Here is a 13,861-nt window from a genome sequence, read left to right on the forward strand (position 1 = left end):
TCCGTCCATGTTACAATCCATCATAAATCAATATCTGCCATGGAATTGTGAGAAAATATTTAAAGAACCCAGACTAGATCATCGGTCACCAACTGGTGGTCTGCAAGAAAATGTTGGTGGTCCACGGCGCACTCGAGTGGAGGACCTGCTCTGGGATAAGCAATGGCCAGTCCTGTGACTAGAGCTCTGGAATATGGGACTGGCCAGGCAGCTCATGGTGGGGCTGTAAATCTCTGCCTTTGAGGAAGGTTCGGGAAATTTGTAATTTTGCAGCAAAGCCCTTGTCGGCTGGAATGAGGTAATGGCACAAGGAGGGGGGATGGTGGTACAGGCAGGCTGAAGCAATGGGTGGTGGGAACCCATTGGAGATTCGCTCCATATTCCAGAGTGGGAGCTGGATCTCGTGGCTTTTGGCCCTGGTTGATATTCCTGCACCTTGGTCTCACGGGGAGATGCTTGACATCCTCTCAGCCCCAAGACACTGGCTGGCCCATGAGAAAGAGTGGGAGAGAGAGAGAAAGATCCAGCAAGAGATGAAGCTTTACTCCCATTCTGGAATATAAAGCAAATCTCGATTTCCCCCTCCCCTTCCCTTGCCAGGCCAGGAGTGACCAGGAAGGGAGGGTGAGGGGCAGGGACAGCCACTGGTGGATTCAGTTGACAGGAAGCTACAGCAGGAGGAAGAAACAGCCTGGGTTTCCCGCCACCCATTGCTTTGGACCACCTGCACTGCCCCCCCTTGCAACATTACCTCATCCCAGCTGGCGAGGGCTGTGCAGCAAAGCTGCAAGTTTCTTCCATCCCTTCTTGGTGCTCCTGCACCTCAGTCTCTCAGGATGGCTTCCTCTCAACCCCAAGAAACTGACTGGCCCATGATAAAGAGTGAGGGAGAGACAGAAAGAAAGGAGGGAGTGAGAAAGAGAGAATGAGAGAGAAAGAGTGGGGAGAGAGAGAAAGAGAATGAAAGAGAAAGAGAGGGGGGAGAGAGAGAAAGAGGGGGGAGAGAGAACAAGAGCATAAGAGAGAAAGAATGGGAGAGAGATGGGGAGGGGTGGAGAAAGAGGGAAAGAGAGAGGAGGAGCAGTGCCTGAAGGACCCCATCCCATCACTGGGAGTCCAGGTGCTTCAGCAAGTGGCGTGCTGGATTCATAATAGTGATCCCCAGAACTTAAAATTATGGACTTGGTGGTCCCTGAGGTCCAAAAGATTGGGGATCCCTGTACTAGATCAATAATTTTAATAGAAGCCATTCAAATCTCCCCTCAGGTATTGATCCTTGTTACTCACTTCCTGTAACTGGCATTATACTTTCAGAAAAGAATGCCAAGTAGTGGACCTTAAACTATGCAGAACATCTTAACAGAAACCTAAGCCTAATGTTTGATTCCCGTTAATTATTCCTTAACAACCATAAGAATAAGAATTTTCTGCTCAACCTTTTCAGAACTTACTTGTGGAATCTTGAAGAACCCTATAATTTCAGCTATATAAGATGATGTGACAAAATCCAGTCCCCCAATGATAGCCCTAAGATTCTTCTGGCTATCACATCTGTAGCTTGGGACAAATTCCTGGGATTTGAAAAGCAGATCCAGAGTGGTGCGATAGGTCATCCTTGAATTGCAGTAACTGTCACAGATGTGGAACCCAAGAGTGACGTTAGGTAAGATCTGGGAGTCCTCATTGATCTCCTTCACAGCAAAGGCCAAGGCAAGGATGTGCTGGTAGAATTTGATTATTACACTGCAAATGATTTAAATACCGCAGTTGAAAAAGGAAGTTGGCAAATTTTCAAAAGATGGCATCATTTCTATATGAAATAGCAAACATTATCTTAAGTTTACTAAATGTTCTTCAAAATATTTTTTCACCAAACTTTCATACATTATACGACAAACACTTTGGCATAAAATAAAGAAAAAGGTTTATTCCATAATTAAAAACATTAGAAAGATAGACTTGGATTAGATATAAAGCGGAGATTTATACTGAGAACCGTTTACTCTCATAAGGAATTTTGGGGAAATTGAGTAACATTAGAAAAAGAAAAAAAGAATCCTTACTCTGGTATGTCGTAAGTTGTTATGCAAGGAGGTTCCTTAAAACTAATTTGAAAAAGATTGTAAACAATGTGGGACATCATCCCACCAATGATGAGGTCCCCAGGTTGGTACCATTCATGTGGAACAAGGAAAGCATCACTTGCAGGGCAGCTCAGAGTCACTATTTTCTTCACCAGGAAGAGAAGAAGGAGCAACATCTTCACTCTTCAATGTTTCATCCTATCCTACAATAAAGGTTCTATTATTCCAACAGCTAATACAATAATTAATTCAAGGTTTATATCAGAGAGTGCACCTAATCAGAAAACCTACCATTGTGATATCCATGAGAATGAAAATTCATGTTTTGAATAGCATCAGGGTTTGAAGAGATACACTGGCAGAAGAGAATAGAGGGAGGAAAGTTGTAGCAGTGACTCTGACACACAGCCGTTATTATCCTTGTGCCAATCCCTTTGGGTTCAAGATACATTAATTGTTGTTGAATTGAAATAGCCTTCTGTGCATGTTTTTGTCTAGTGAAGAAAATAAGGTGATTCCTGTAGAAGATGATTACTTTGTTTTTGATGAAAAAGTAAGTGTCTGATATTTAAATGCTTTTTTAAATGCACAATTGCTACCTTACAAAAATCACCAAAATAATGGGATACCAAACTACAACTTCAAAAAAGCCAACTATGATCTCAGACACCGATCTCTCATCCCTTGATTGGCAAATTCTATTCTCTGGCTCTAAAACTGCCGAAGACCATTATAATATTTTTTTGCTGAAAATCCATAGAGTTACTAAACTATATGTACTACTAATCACCAGGAAAATCAGGAAAAACGAACTACCCATATCAATAAGAAAGCTCCAATCCCCCAAAAAATCCCTCTGGCAAAAAACCAAAACTGGCTATGTTATTTATTTATTTTTATTTTATTTATTTATTTTGTCACAACAATATATATAAGCATAAGCATGAAATAACTATACAATATATAAGCATATATATAAGTATGAGTATGTAATAACCATTTTAGTTGGATATAACGAAAGGAAACAATAGGACAGGAACGGGAGGCACGCTTGTGTTCTTATGCATGCCCCTTACAGACCTCTTAGGAATGGGGTGAAGTCAATAGTAGACAGTTTTTGGCTGAAGCTTTTGGGATTTTGGGAAGAGACCACAGAGTCAGGTAGTGTATTCCAAGCATTAACAACTCTGTTACTGAGGTCATATTTTCTGCAATCGAGATTGGAGTGGTTAACGTTAAGCTTAAATCTATTGTGTGCTTGTGTATTGTTGCCATTGAAGCTGAAGTACTCTTTGGCAGGAAGGACATTGTAATAGATGTGGCTAACTTTAAAAGCTGCTTCAAAAATATATGCCACCAAATAAAAACTAAAAGCACCAACTACCATACCAAAGACGAAGAGAACCTCCTGTGCACGAAATTCAACCGTGCTTTCTATAATTTTGTAAATAACAAACCTAAAGACTCAAGGTCTATCCCACTCCTAAAAGGACCTAACAGTAAAGAATGCAATGATGAAGCAGTTAAAGCAAACCTCTTCAACACATCCTTCGGCTCATTCTTTGTAAACAGCAGTGGCTCATGCCCAAAATTCCCTAGTCATACCACAAATAACTACAACGATCTTACACAAATAGTTTTCACAGACAATAACATTGAAAAGGCACTAGGCAGACTAAAAACATCTCTATCTCGCGGACCCAATGTACTATGTGCATACTTCTTAAAAAAGCTTTCCCCTGATATAGCAGAACCCCTAAGCATAATCTTTGAAAACTCCTTCAAGACCAGCTCCTTACCCAAACTGTGGTCACTAGCCATGGTCATCCCTATCTTCAAAATGGGAGACCCCGGCCTAGTTGAAAATTACAGACCAATCTCTCTATGTATTCTGTCTCTCTTTTGTTTTTTTACTTCTAGCATCAATCTATCACATTCCGCACAATATTTTCTTTATTATCTTCCTTTCTAGAGGTATATTCTCATTCTTCATTTAACAGCGGGTGGAATAACTTGATGGGCTTTAGCGGTTAAAAGGCTGAAGATGTTACAGCAATTAAGAACAGTGGTAGAAACTAGTGGTGAAATCCAAATTGTTTTACTACCGTTTCTGTGGCCATGGCTTGGTGGGTGTGGCTTGGAAGGCATGGCAGGGGAAAAATAGGAGGCTTAGGGGGTTTTAAGTCAGTTGTTTTAATAGATTTTTTAAGGGGAGTTTTAAAGGGGATTTTAAGGGGGGGGAGGGAAACCGACGGGTTTGGGTTGGGGGTGGGGGGGAGGGTTGGTGGTAGCCCGTCGGGAGGGAGACCAGTTCCTGCGCGTGCTCGCGGCAATTATTTAATGGGTTTGGAGGTTAAGGGGGGAGAACGCGTTCCTCTCTGTGAGGGTGGTTCCATTTGCACGGTAAGTGGGAGGGGCAGGTATGGCGGAAGGGGGGGGATCGTATCGGTTTAGAAGGGCACGCGCCCGATGTTTGCAGGCGATCGTGTGCCCCGATCCCTCTGACTTTTCCCGTTACCCGGATGGTCAGGACCCTCAGAGCCTGGGCCTTCGGCTTATGTTATGCAACGCACAGTCCGTGGCAAATAATGCCCCCCTAATACATGATCTTATTCAGGGGGGCGCCGCGGATCTTATAGGCATTACAGAGACCTGGTTGGGCACTGAAGGGGGCGTGCCCCTGGTTGAGATGTGCCCGCCGGGCTTCCGTGCATTTCATCAGCCGAGGGCCCAGGGTAGGGGTGGTGGGGTGGCAGTTGTTATTAAAGAGAGTTTAGAGCCGAGGGAGACCACTGTACCTCAGATTGCTGGGTGTGAATCCCTCTTTGTGAGATGGGGTCATAGGTGTCAGATGGGCTTGCTGGTCGCGTACCTGGCTCCTTGCTGCATGACAGCTGCCCTGCCCGAGCTCTTGGAGGTGCTTGCTGGGGTGGCAGTGGAGACCCCCAGACTTTTAGTCATGGGGGACTTTAACTTGCCATCTGCCGGCTCGTCATCAACAGTAGCTCGGGAGTTCATGGCTTCCATGATGGCCTTGGACTTGACTCAAGTAGTGGATGGCCCCACTCACATCGGGGGAGGCACACTGGACCTGATTTTCATCTCTGGTCAGTGGTTGAAGGATCTGGACTTGAGAGATATAGTCACAGAACCTTTGTCATGGTCAGATCACTCTCTCCTTCGCCTAGACTTTCTGACCGCTACCCAACACCGCAGGGAGACGGAACCATACGTTGGTACCGTCCCAGGCGCCTGATGGACCCGGAGAGGTTCCGGACGGAGCTTGGGCCATTTCCTGAGGGTCTGGCTCACGGCACAGCAGAGGAACTAGCCCCCGGCTGGGAACGGGCTGCGGCTGGGCTGGGCGTGTCGTGCCTCTGCGGCCTCTGACCCGGCGCAGATCCCAACCGGCTCCTTGGTTCTCCGAGGAGCTGAGGGGGATGAAACGCCGGAGAAGATGCCTAGAGAGTTCTTGGAGGTCCAGCCGTTCAGAGGCTGATCGGACACTAGTTAGATCCTATACTAGGACCTACCTAGTGGCACTGAGGGAAGCGAGGCGTTGCTACGCCTCCTCCCTCATTGCGTCGGCAGATAACCGCCCAGCTGCCCTGTTTCGGGTGACCCGCTCCCTCCTTCACCAGGGGGAGCGGGATGACCCGTTGCAGGGACGTGCTGAGGAGTTTAATGGTTATCTATACGATAAAATCGTTCAGCTTTGGGATGGTCTGGACCAAAATTGTGGCGATTTGGACAGGGCGTCTGAGGGCGGTCTTGGTGATATTGTCTGGGATGAGTTTGACCCTGTGGCTCCCGAGGACATGGACAGGTTGCTGGGTAGATTGAATGCCACCATGTGTTTACTGGACCTGTGCCCCTCCTGGCTGGTGCTGGCCACTCAGGAGGTGACACGAGGCTGGCTCCAGGCGATTACGAGCGCTTCCTTGCTGGAGGGAGTCTTTCCAGCCGCCTTGAAAGAGGCGGTGGTGAGGCCCCTCCTCAAGAAGCCTTCCCTGGACCGGGCTGTTTTAGGTAATTATCGTCCGGTCTCCAACCTTCGCTTCGCGGCGAAGGTTGTAGAGAGTATGGTGGCATATCAGTTTCCCCTGCACCTGGAGGAAACTGTCTATCTAGACCCGTTCCAGTCCGGCTTCCGGCCCGGTTACAGCACTGAGACGGCTTTGGTCGCGTTGGTGGATGATCTCTGGAGGGCCAGGGATAGGGGTTGTTCCTCTGCCCTGGTCCTATTAGACCTCTCAGCGGCTTTTGATACCATCGACCATGGTATCTTGCTGCGCCGGTTGGAGGGATTGGGAGTGAGAGGCACCGTTTATCGGTGGTTCTCCTCCTATCTCTCCGACTGGTCGCAGACGGTGTTGACGGGGGGGCAGAGGTCGCCCCCGCGGCGCCTCACTTGTGGGGTGCCGCAGGGGTCGATTCTCTCGCCCCTTCTGTTCAACATCTATATGAAGCCGCTGGGTGAGATCATCAGTGGCTTCGGTGTGAGGTACCAGCTGTACGCTGATGACACCCAGCTGTACTTCTCCACACCGGGCCACCCCAATGAAGCTATCGAAGTGCTGTCCCGGTGTTTGGAAGCCGTACGGGTCTGGATGGGGAGAAACAGGTACAGTCAGCTGAGTCCGTGGCTGACTGTTGGGAGCGAGTCATTGGCCCCGATGGAGAGGGTGCGCAACTTGGGCGTTCTCCTGGATGAACGGCTGTCTTTTGAAGACCACCTGGCGGCCGCCACCAGCATAGCTTTCCACCAGGTTCGCCTGGTGCGCCAGTTGCGCCCCTTTCTAGACCGGGATGCCTTGTGCACAGTCACTCATGCCCTCGTGACGTCTCATCTGGATTACTGCAATGCTCTCTACATGGGGCTCCCCTTGAGGGGTATCCGGAGGCTTCAGTTAGTCCAGAATGTGGCTGCGCAGGTGATAGAGGGAGCCCCTCGTGGCTCCCGCGTGACACCTATCCTGCGCAGACTGCACTGGCTACCTGTGGCCTTCCGGGTGTGCTTCAAGGTTTTGGTGAACGTCTTTAAAGCGCTCCATGGCATAGGGCCGGGCTATTTACAGGACCGCCTACTGCTACCGAATATCTCTCACCGACCCGTGCGCTCTCACAGAGAGGGACTCCTCAGGGTGCCGTCGGCGTGACAGTGTCGTCTGGCGACGCCCAGGGGAAGGGCCTTCTCTGTGGGGGCTCCCGCCCTCTGGAACGAACTCCCCCCAGGACTTCGTCAACTTCCGGACCTCCGAACCTTTCGTCGCGAGCTTAAAACTCACTTATTCATCTGCGCAGGACTGGATTAGTTTTTAAATTTATGGGTTTTTTAATGGGTTTTTTATTATTTATCCTAAATTTTTTAATCTCGGCCAATTGAATAAGTTTTTTAATTGTATTTTAATTGTATTTATATTGTAATATTATTGTGTATTTTTATCTGGCTGTGAACTGCCCTGAGTCCTTCGGGAGAAGGGCGGTATAAAAATTTAAATAATAAATAAATAAATAAATAAATAAATAAATAAGGATACTGCAAAATCTCCATTCCCACCCCACTCCTGGGCCAGCCAGAGGTGGTATTTGCCAGTTCTCTGAACTACTCAAATTTTCTGCTACCTGTTCTCTGAACTGCTCAAAATTTCCTCTACCTGTTTGCCAGAACCTGTCAAAATCTGCTGGATTTCACCCCTGGTAGAAACCATCCATAGTTCTTCCTAAGGCCTTTTAAGATCCTTTCTTTGAAAGCTTTGTCCCTCAATTTAGTTTTGCAGATGAACGGAGGCAATGGCTGTGCTGCTGTAAATTCCTGAAGGATACCAGAAGTACTCCAACACTGGAAAGTTTTAAGAAAATGTTGGATAACCATCTGTCTGAGATGGTGTAGGGCAGCGGTTCTCAACCTGTGGGTCGGGACCCCGTTGGGGGTCGAATGACGATTTGCCAGGGGTCGCCTAAGACCATCAGAAATATGGGAAGTATACTTGCGAGTCGAAGAATCGTGCTCCAATGGTTGACTTCACAAGCCAGCTGCAGGCTCTTCAAATCGCTAGCCGAATTCAGCTTCAGGCGTGATCAATTAAAAAAAAGAGAAATCTTTGCTCTGATGTCTCCCTCTCAAGCCAGCTGCAATCACTCCCAATCGCTAGTCTAATCCGGCTCAGGCGTGATAAACTTAATAGGGGAGGAGTCTCTGCTTTAATGCCTCCGTCCTCAAGGCAATCGCAAGCAGTTCAGATCGCTAGCCAATATGGCTTCAGGCACGATAAATTCAAAACGAAAATAATTTTACGCTTGGGGATCGCCACATCGTGGGGAATTGTATTAAAGGGGTCACCACATCGTGGGGAATTGTATTAAAGGGGTCGCAGCACTATAAAGGTTGAGAACCACTGGTGTAGGGTTTCCTGCCTGGGCAGGGGGTTGGACTAGAAGGCCTCCAAGGTCCCTTCCAACTCTGTTGTTATTATTGTTATTGTTACAGTCAAGCCACAGTTACTTAGACAGGGAGTGAATTCTGAGATGTTTGAGGAATATGCAATAGAGCAAAATGTTAGTAGTAGCAACTTCCTACTTCCTTCCCAAACTAATTACATTTTCTGAAAAAAATAAGTGCTGATGAACCCATATAATTTAGAGAGCAATTGCAATAGGGGAAAGAAACTTTCTTCTCAGACCCTAACTCTTCTCACAAGGAATGTTTGTGGAGGCCATCTTCTAAGCACTTTATACAGACACTAGATCGGGGTGTCAAACTGGATTTGTTCAAGGATCAGATCAGCATTGTAGATCTGCTCCGTGGGCTGGCCATGAGGGGGAGGGAGACAGGATGGATGCCTCCTGAAGCACTCTGCCACCCAAAATGGGTCATGGGGCAGAGAGGCACATAGAGCCAGTCCACATGCTATTTTGGTTGGCAAAGTGCTGCAGGAGGCCATCCAGGCCAAAAACAAAGAGTGGCATAGCCGCACATGAACCCACCCCTATCCCCTGGGCACCCTATTTTGGCAGCCAGAGGCACTGGAAGAGAAGGGACCTTGGAGGTCTTCTACTCCAACCCCCTGCTCAGGCAGGAAACCCTACATCACTTCAGACAGATGGTTATCCAATCTCTTTTTTAAAACTTCCAGTGTTGGAGCATTCACAACTTCTGCAGGCAAGTTGTTCCACTGATTAATTGTTCTAACTGTCAGGAAATTTCTCCTTAGTTCCAAGTTGCTTCTCCCCTTGATTAGTTTCCATCTGTTGCTTCTTGTCCTGCCCTCAGGTGCTTTGGAGAATAGCTTGACTCCCTCTTCTTCGTGGCAGCCCCTGAGATATTGGAACACTGCTATCATGTCTCCCCTAGTCCTTCTTTTCATTAAACTAGACATACTCAGTTCCTGCAACTGTTCTTCATATGTTTTAGCCTCCAGTCCCCTAATCATCTTTGTGGCTCTTCTCTGCACTTTTTATAGAAAGAGTGCAGAGTTTGGGCTGGGAGTTGTATGGGTTGGTTGAGGGTCATCGCCATTGCTGGTTGGCTGTGCGGTGGATTTGAATTCTTAGGGGTTCATAGGCTGGTTGTAGGTCAATGTGTTGGTTGATGGAATTGCTTGTGTAATTCCAGGCTTCAGTAAACTCACATGCAGCGCAGTTTATTGTATTCTATTGTATTCTATTGTATTCTATTGTATTGTATTGTATTGTATTGTATTGCATTGCATTGCATTGCATTACATTACATTACTTTAATTTAATTTTATTTATTTATTTATTTATTTATTTATTTATTTATTTATTTATTTATTTATTTATTTATTTATTTATTGAATTTATATTGCCACCTATTCACACATGGCAACTCAAGATGGCTTACAGAATATAAAAACCTCATTTAAACAATAAAACTAATAAAAAAGGATAAGGTAAGATAAGATAAGATAAGATAAAATAAGATAAGATAAGATAAGATAAGATAGCACAGCACAGCACAGCACAGCACAGCACAACACAACACAACACAACACAACACAACACAACACAACACAACACAACATAACATAACATAACATAACATAACATAACATAACACATAACGTATATGTCCCCCACCCCCCTCCCTGGTAACAGCATATCACAGAAGCCATTTAATGGCCCCCATCCTACTCTGGGTTCCCCAGGCCCACTGGCACAACCAGGTCTTCAGTGCCTTCCGGAAGAGTAATAGAGTGGATGCCATTTTAATCTCTGGGGGAATGGTGTTCCAGAGAGAAGGAGCCACCATGGAAAAGGCCCTTCTTCTGGGTCCCATCAGGTGTAGCTTCCTAGGGGATGGGACCCGCAACATTCCCATCCTCCCCACTCTGATAGGTTGGGTAGATGTGACGGGCAAGAGATAGTCCCTCAGATAACCTGGTCGCAAGCCATGAAGGGCTTTAAAGGTGACAACCAGCATCTTGAATTGCACCCAGAAGCAAATCGGCAGCCAATGCAGCTCCCGCAGGAATGGTCATACATGTGCAAACCTGGGTCTGCACAAAACTATGCGGGCTGCTGCATTTTGCACCAATTGGAGATTCCGGATGCTCTTCAAGGGCAGCCCCATGTAGAACATGCTGCAAGTGTCAAGGCAGAAAGTTACTAGGGCATGAGTGATTGTGAGTCACTTTATAGATTGGTGATTCTCATTCTCCTCGATATCAGTGTGGGTAGAAATTAGGGATTTGGGATTGTGGCGATTGACTGCCATGATTGGAGAAATACAACATATATATGTGTGTGTGTGTGTGTGTGTGTGTGTGTGTGTGTGTGTTTGTGTGTAGGTCTTTGGTTGTTTGGGTTTTCTCCCACATAAAATTGGAAGCGTCTTGGTGACATTTCGACGAATTCTCATTCATCATCTTCAGGCTTCAGCTTCGTGCTTCTAGGAGCAATGTGTGATCACAGCTGTTTCACACATTGCTCCTAGAAGCACGAAGCTGAAGCCTAAAGATGACGAATGAGACTTTGTCGAAACATTGCCAAGACACTTCCAATTTTACGCGGGAGAAAACCCGAATAACCAAAGACCTACATACAAACACCCGCAAAAACTTCAGAATATATATTATATAATATATTATATAATATATAACTTCAGCAACAAGATCCACACTGCACTTTGGGACAAATCCAAACAACTCTCCATCTGGAGAGCCGAAACACAGACCACCCTCAAGACAGACACACACACCAACAAACTCCGAAGACTACAAGAACGCCAGAAACAAACCCTTCTCCCCTCACCGCCACACATGAAACAAACAGTGCATAACATCTCAGATAGGATCCTCACCAAAGCTGAAACCGATGTCCTTTCCAAAGGATTCAACTTTGCAGTCACTCCCAAATACATCCCCACTGAAACCATTATATGCGGAGTAGAAACCAGCCTGACCAAAATCAACCCCGATGACGCTAACAAAATCAGACTCGAAATCACCAACATCCTCTGCACCAGCAAGCCACCCAAAAGCAACTTACCCAAAGAGGAACAGACAGCACTACTTAACCTGAAAAAAGACACCAGCATAATAATCCTACCAGCAGACAAGGGCAACGCCACGGTGGTTATGAACACATCTGACTACCAAACCAAATTAACCAACCTACTCCAAGACCCTGCATACAAGCCCCTAAAAACAGACCCCACCACCTACCTAGAAAAAACCACTAGATCCAAAATAAAAGCCTCCCCCATTAGCGAAGAAATCCAACAAAGAATCATTCCCAGAGAGAAATCATCCAGATGCCCTAAACTCTATGGTCTCCCCAAGATACACAAAGAAGGAACCCCACTCAGACCCATAGTCAGCTCCATAGGCTCACCTCTACAAAACCTAGCCAAATTTCTCGCCAAACAACTACAGCCCTATGCAGAATCCATCGCCTCACACATCCAAAACTCATTCCAGTTCATAGAGATCATAAAGAAACAAAACTTACAGCCCAGCGACCTACTCGTGAGCTTTGATGTCATATCCCTCTTCACCCAAGTGCCAATCAAAGAAGCCTTGACAGCTATCCAAAACAAATATAACCCCCCCAAGCACATCCTAGATCTGACCAACCACTGCCTATCCAACACATACTTCATCTATAACGGACAAAAATACAAACAAATAGAAGGAGCACCCATGGGATCACCCCTCTCACCTGTCATTGCCAACCTCTACATGGAACACTTTGAAACCCAAGCTCTAGAAAAATCTGATCACAAACCCAAACTCTGGCTCAGATACGTAGACGACACCTTCATAATCTGGCCACACGGGAAAGAAAAACTTGACAACTTCCACACACACCTCAATAGCCTACACCCCAAAATACAGTTCACCATGGAAACAGAAGTTAACAACCAACTTCCCTTCCTAGATGTCTTAGTCTACAGGAAACGCAATGGCTCCCTAGGACACACCATCTACCAGAAGAAAACACACACAAACCGCTATCTGCACGCACTCTCACACCACCACCCAGCACAGATCAACTCCGTAGCCAAAACACTCATCTCCAGAACAAAACGCTTAGCTGATGAACAACACCTAAAAACCGAACTACACACTCTCACTAACGTACTAACATTCAATGGATTCCAGAGAAATAAAATTACCAAACTAATCCAAAAAGAACCCCCCACTAAAATCCAAGACAGAGAACAAGAAAACGGCACAGCCCTCCTCCCATATATAAAAGGCACCACAGACAGAATCAGCAAGATCCTCCACAAACACAACATCAAGACAACATTCTGCACAAACCGAAAAATATCCACCAACCTAAGAAACCCCAAAGACAAAATTGAGTTAGAAAATCAAGGAGTATATGAAATCCCATGCACCGCCTGCCCCACCACATACATTGGACAAACCAACAGAAGAATAAGTGCATGCATTGAAGAACACAAGAACTCAGTCAAAAAAGAGGAACCAACTTCTTCCCTGGTCCAACACCTTAAAGCCACAGGACACGATATTGACTTTAAAAAGACCAGAACTATCGTCCAAATTGAACACTTTAACAACAGAATAATCAGAGAAGCCATTGAGATAGAAAAACGCCCACACATCTTGAACAAACGAGATGATACCTCCCGCCTACCAGCCATTTGGAAACCCGCCCTTATGGACAAACGTGTCCCTAACACGAGGAATGACACCAGACCCACACTCACGAGGTCCACACAAGATGTCATCACCACACATCCACCCAGAAAGCAGACCCAAACCCACACTGATCATGAAGCATGACCAAGGACCAGAAGCCAGACCGCAGCTGCAACATTAGCCATTTCAAACCCCTCCAATCCATACATGCAGCAGACTGACACCCACTATGAAGATGTAGCACCACCACGAACACGAAGCCAAACAACAGCTATGCAGCTCACCAGCTCAAATCCCCCTGCAGCTCAGACTAATCTGAGCACAACCAAGCCCCCACCAACACAGGACACACCAGCCAATCAGAGCACAGAAACCCCATCCAATCAGAGCACAGTCAAGCTCCCACCCAATCAGTTCAAACCTCACTAGCAGTTAAAAGGAAGAAACATCTGCAGTCACACATTGCTCCCAGAAGCATGAAGCTGAAGCCTGAAGATGACGAATGAGACTTGTCGAAGCTCAGACACTTCCAATTTAACCGAGACAAAAGATATATATATATATATATATATATATATATATATATATATATATATATATATATATATATATATATATATATATATATATATATATATATATATA

The sequence above is a fragment of the Ahaetulla prasina genome, chromosome 4, assembly GCF_028640845.1.
Source record: "Ahaetulla prasina isolate Xishuangbanna chromosome 4, ASM2864084v1, whole genome shotgun sequence".
In the NCBI taxonomy this organism is placed as follows: Eukaryota; Metazoa; Chordata; class Lepidosauria; order Squamata; family Colubridae; genus Ahaetulla; species Ahaetulla prasina.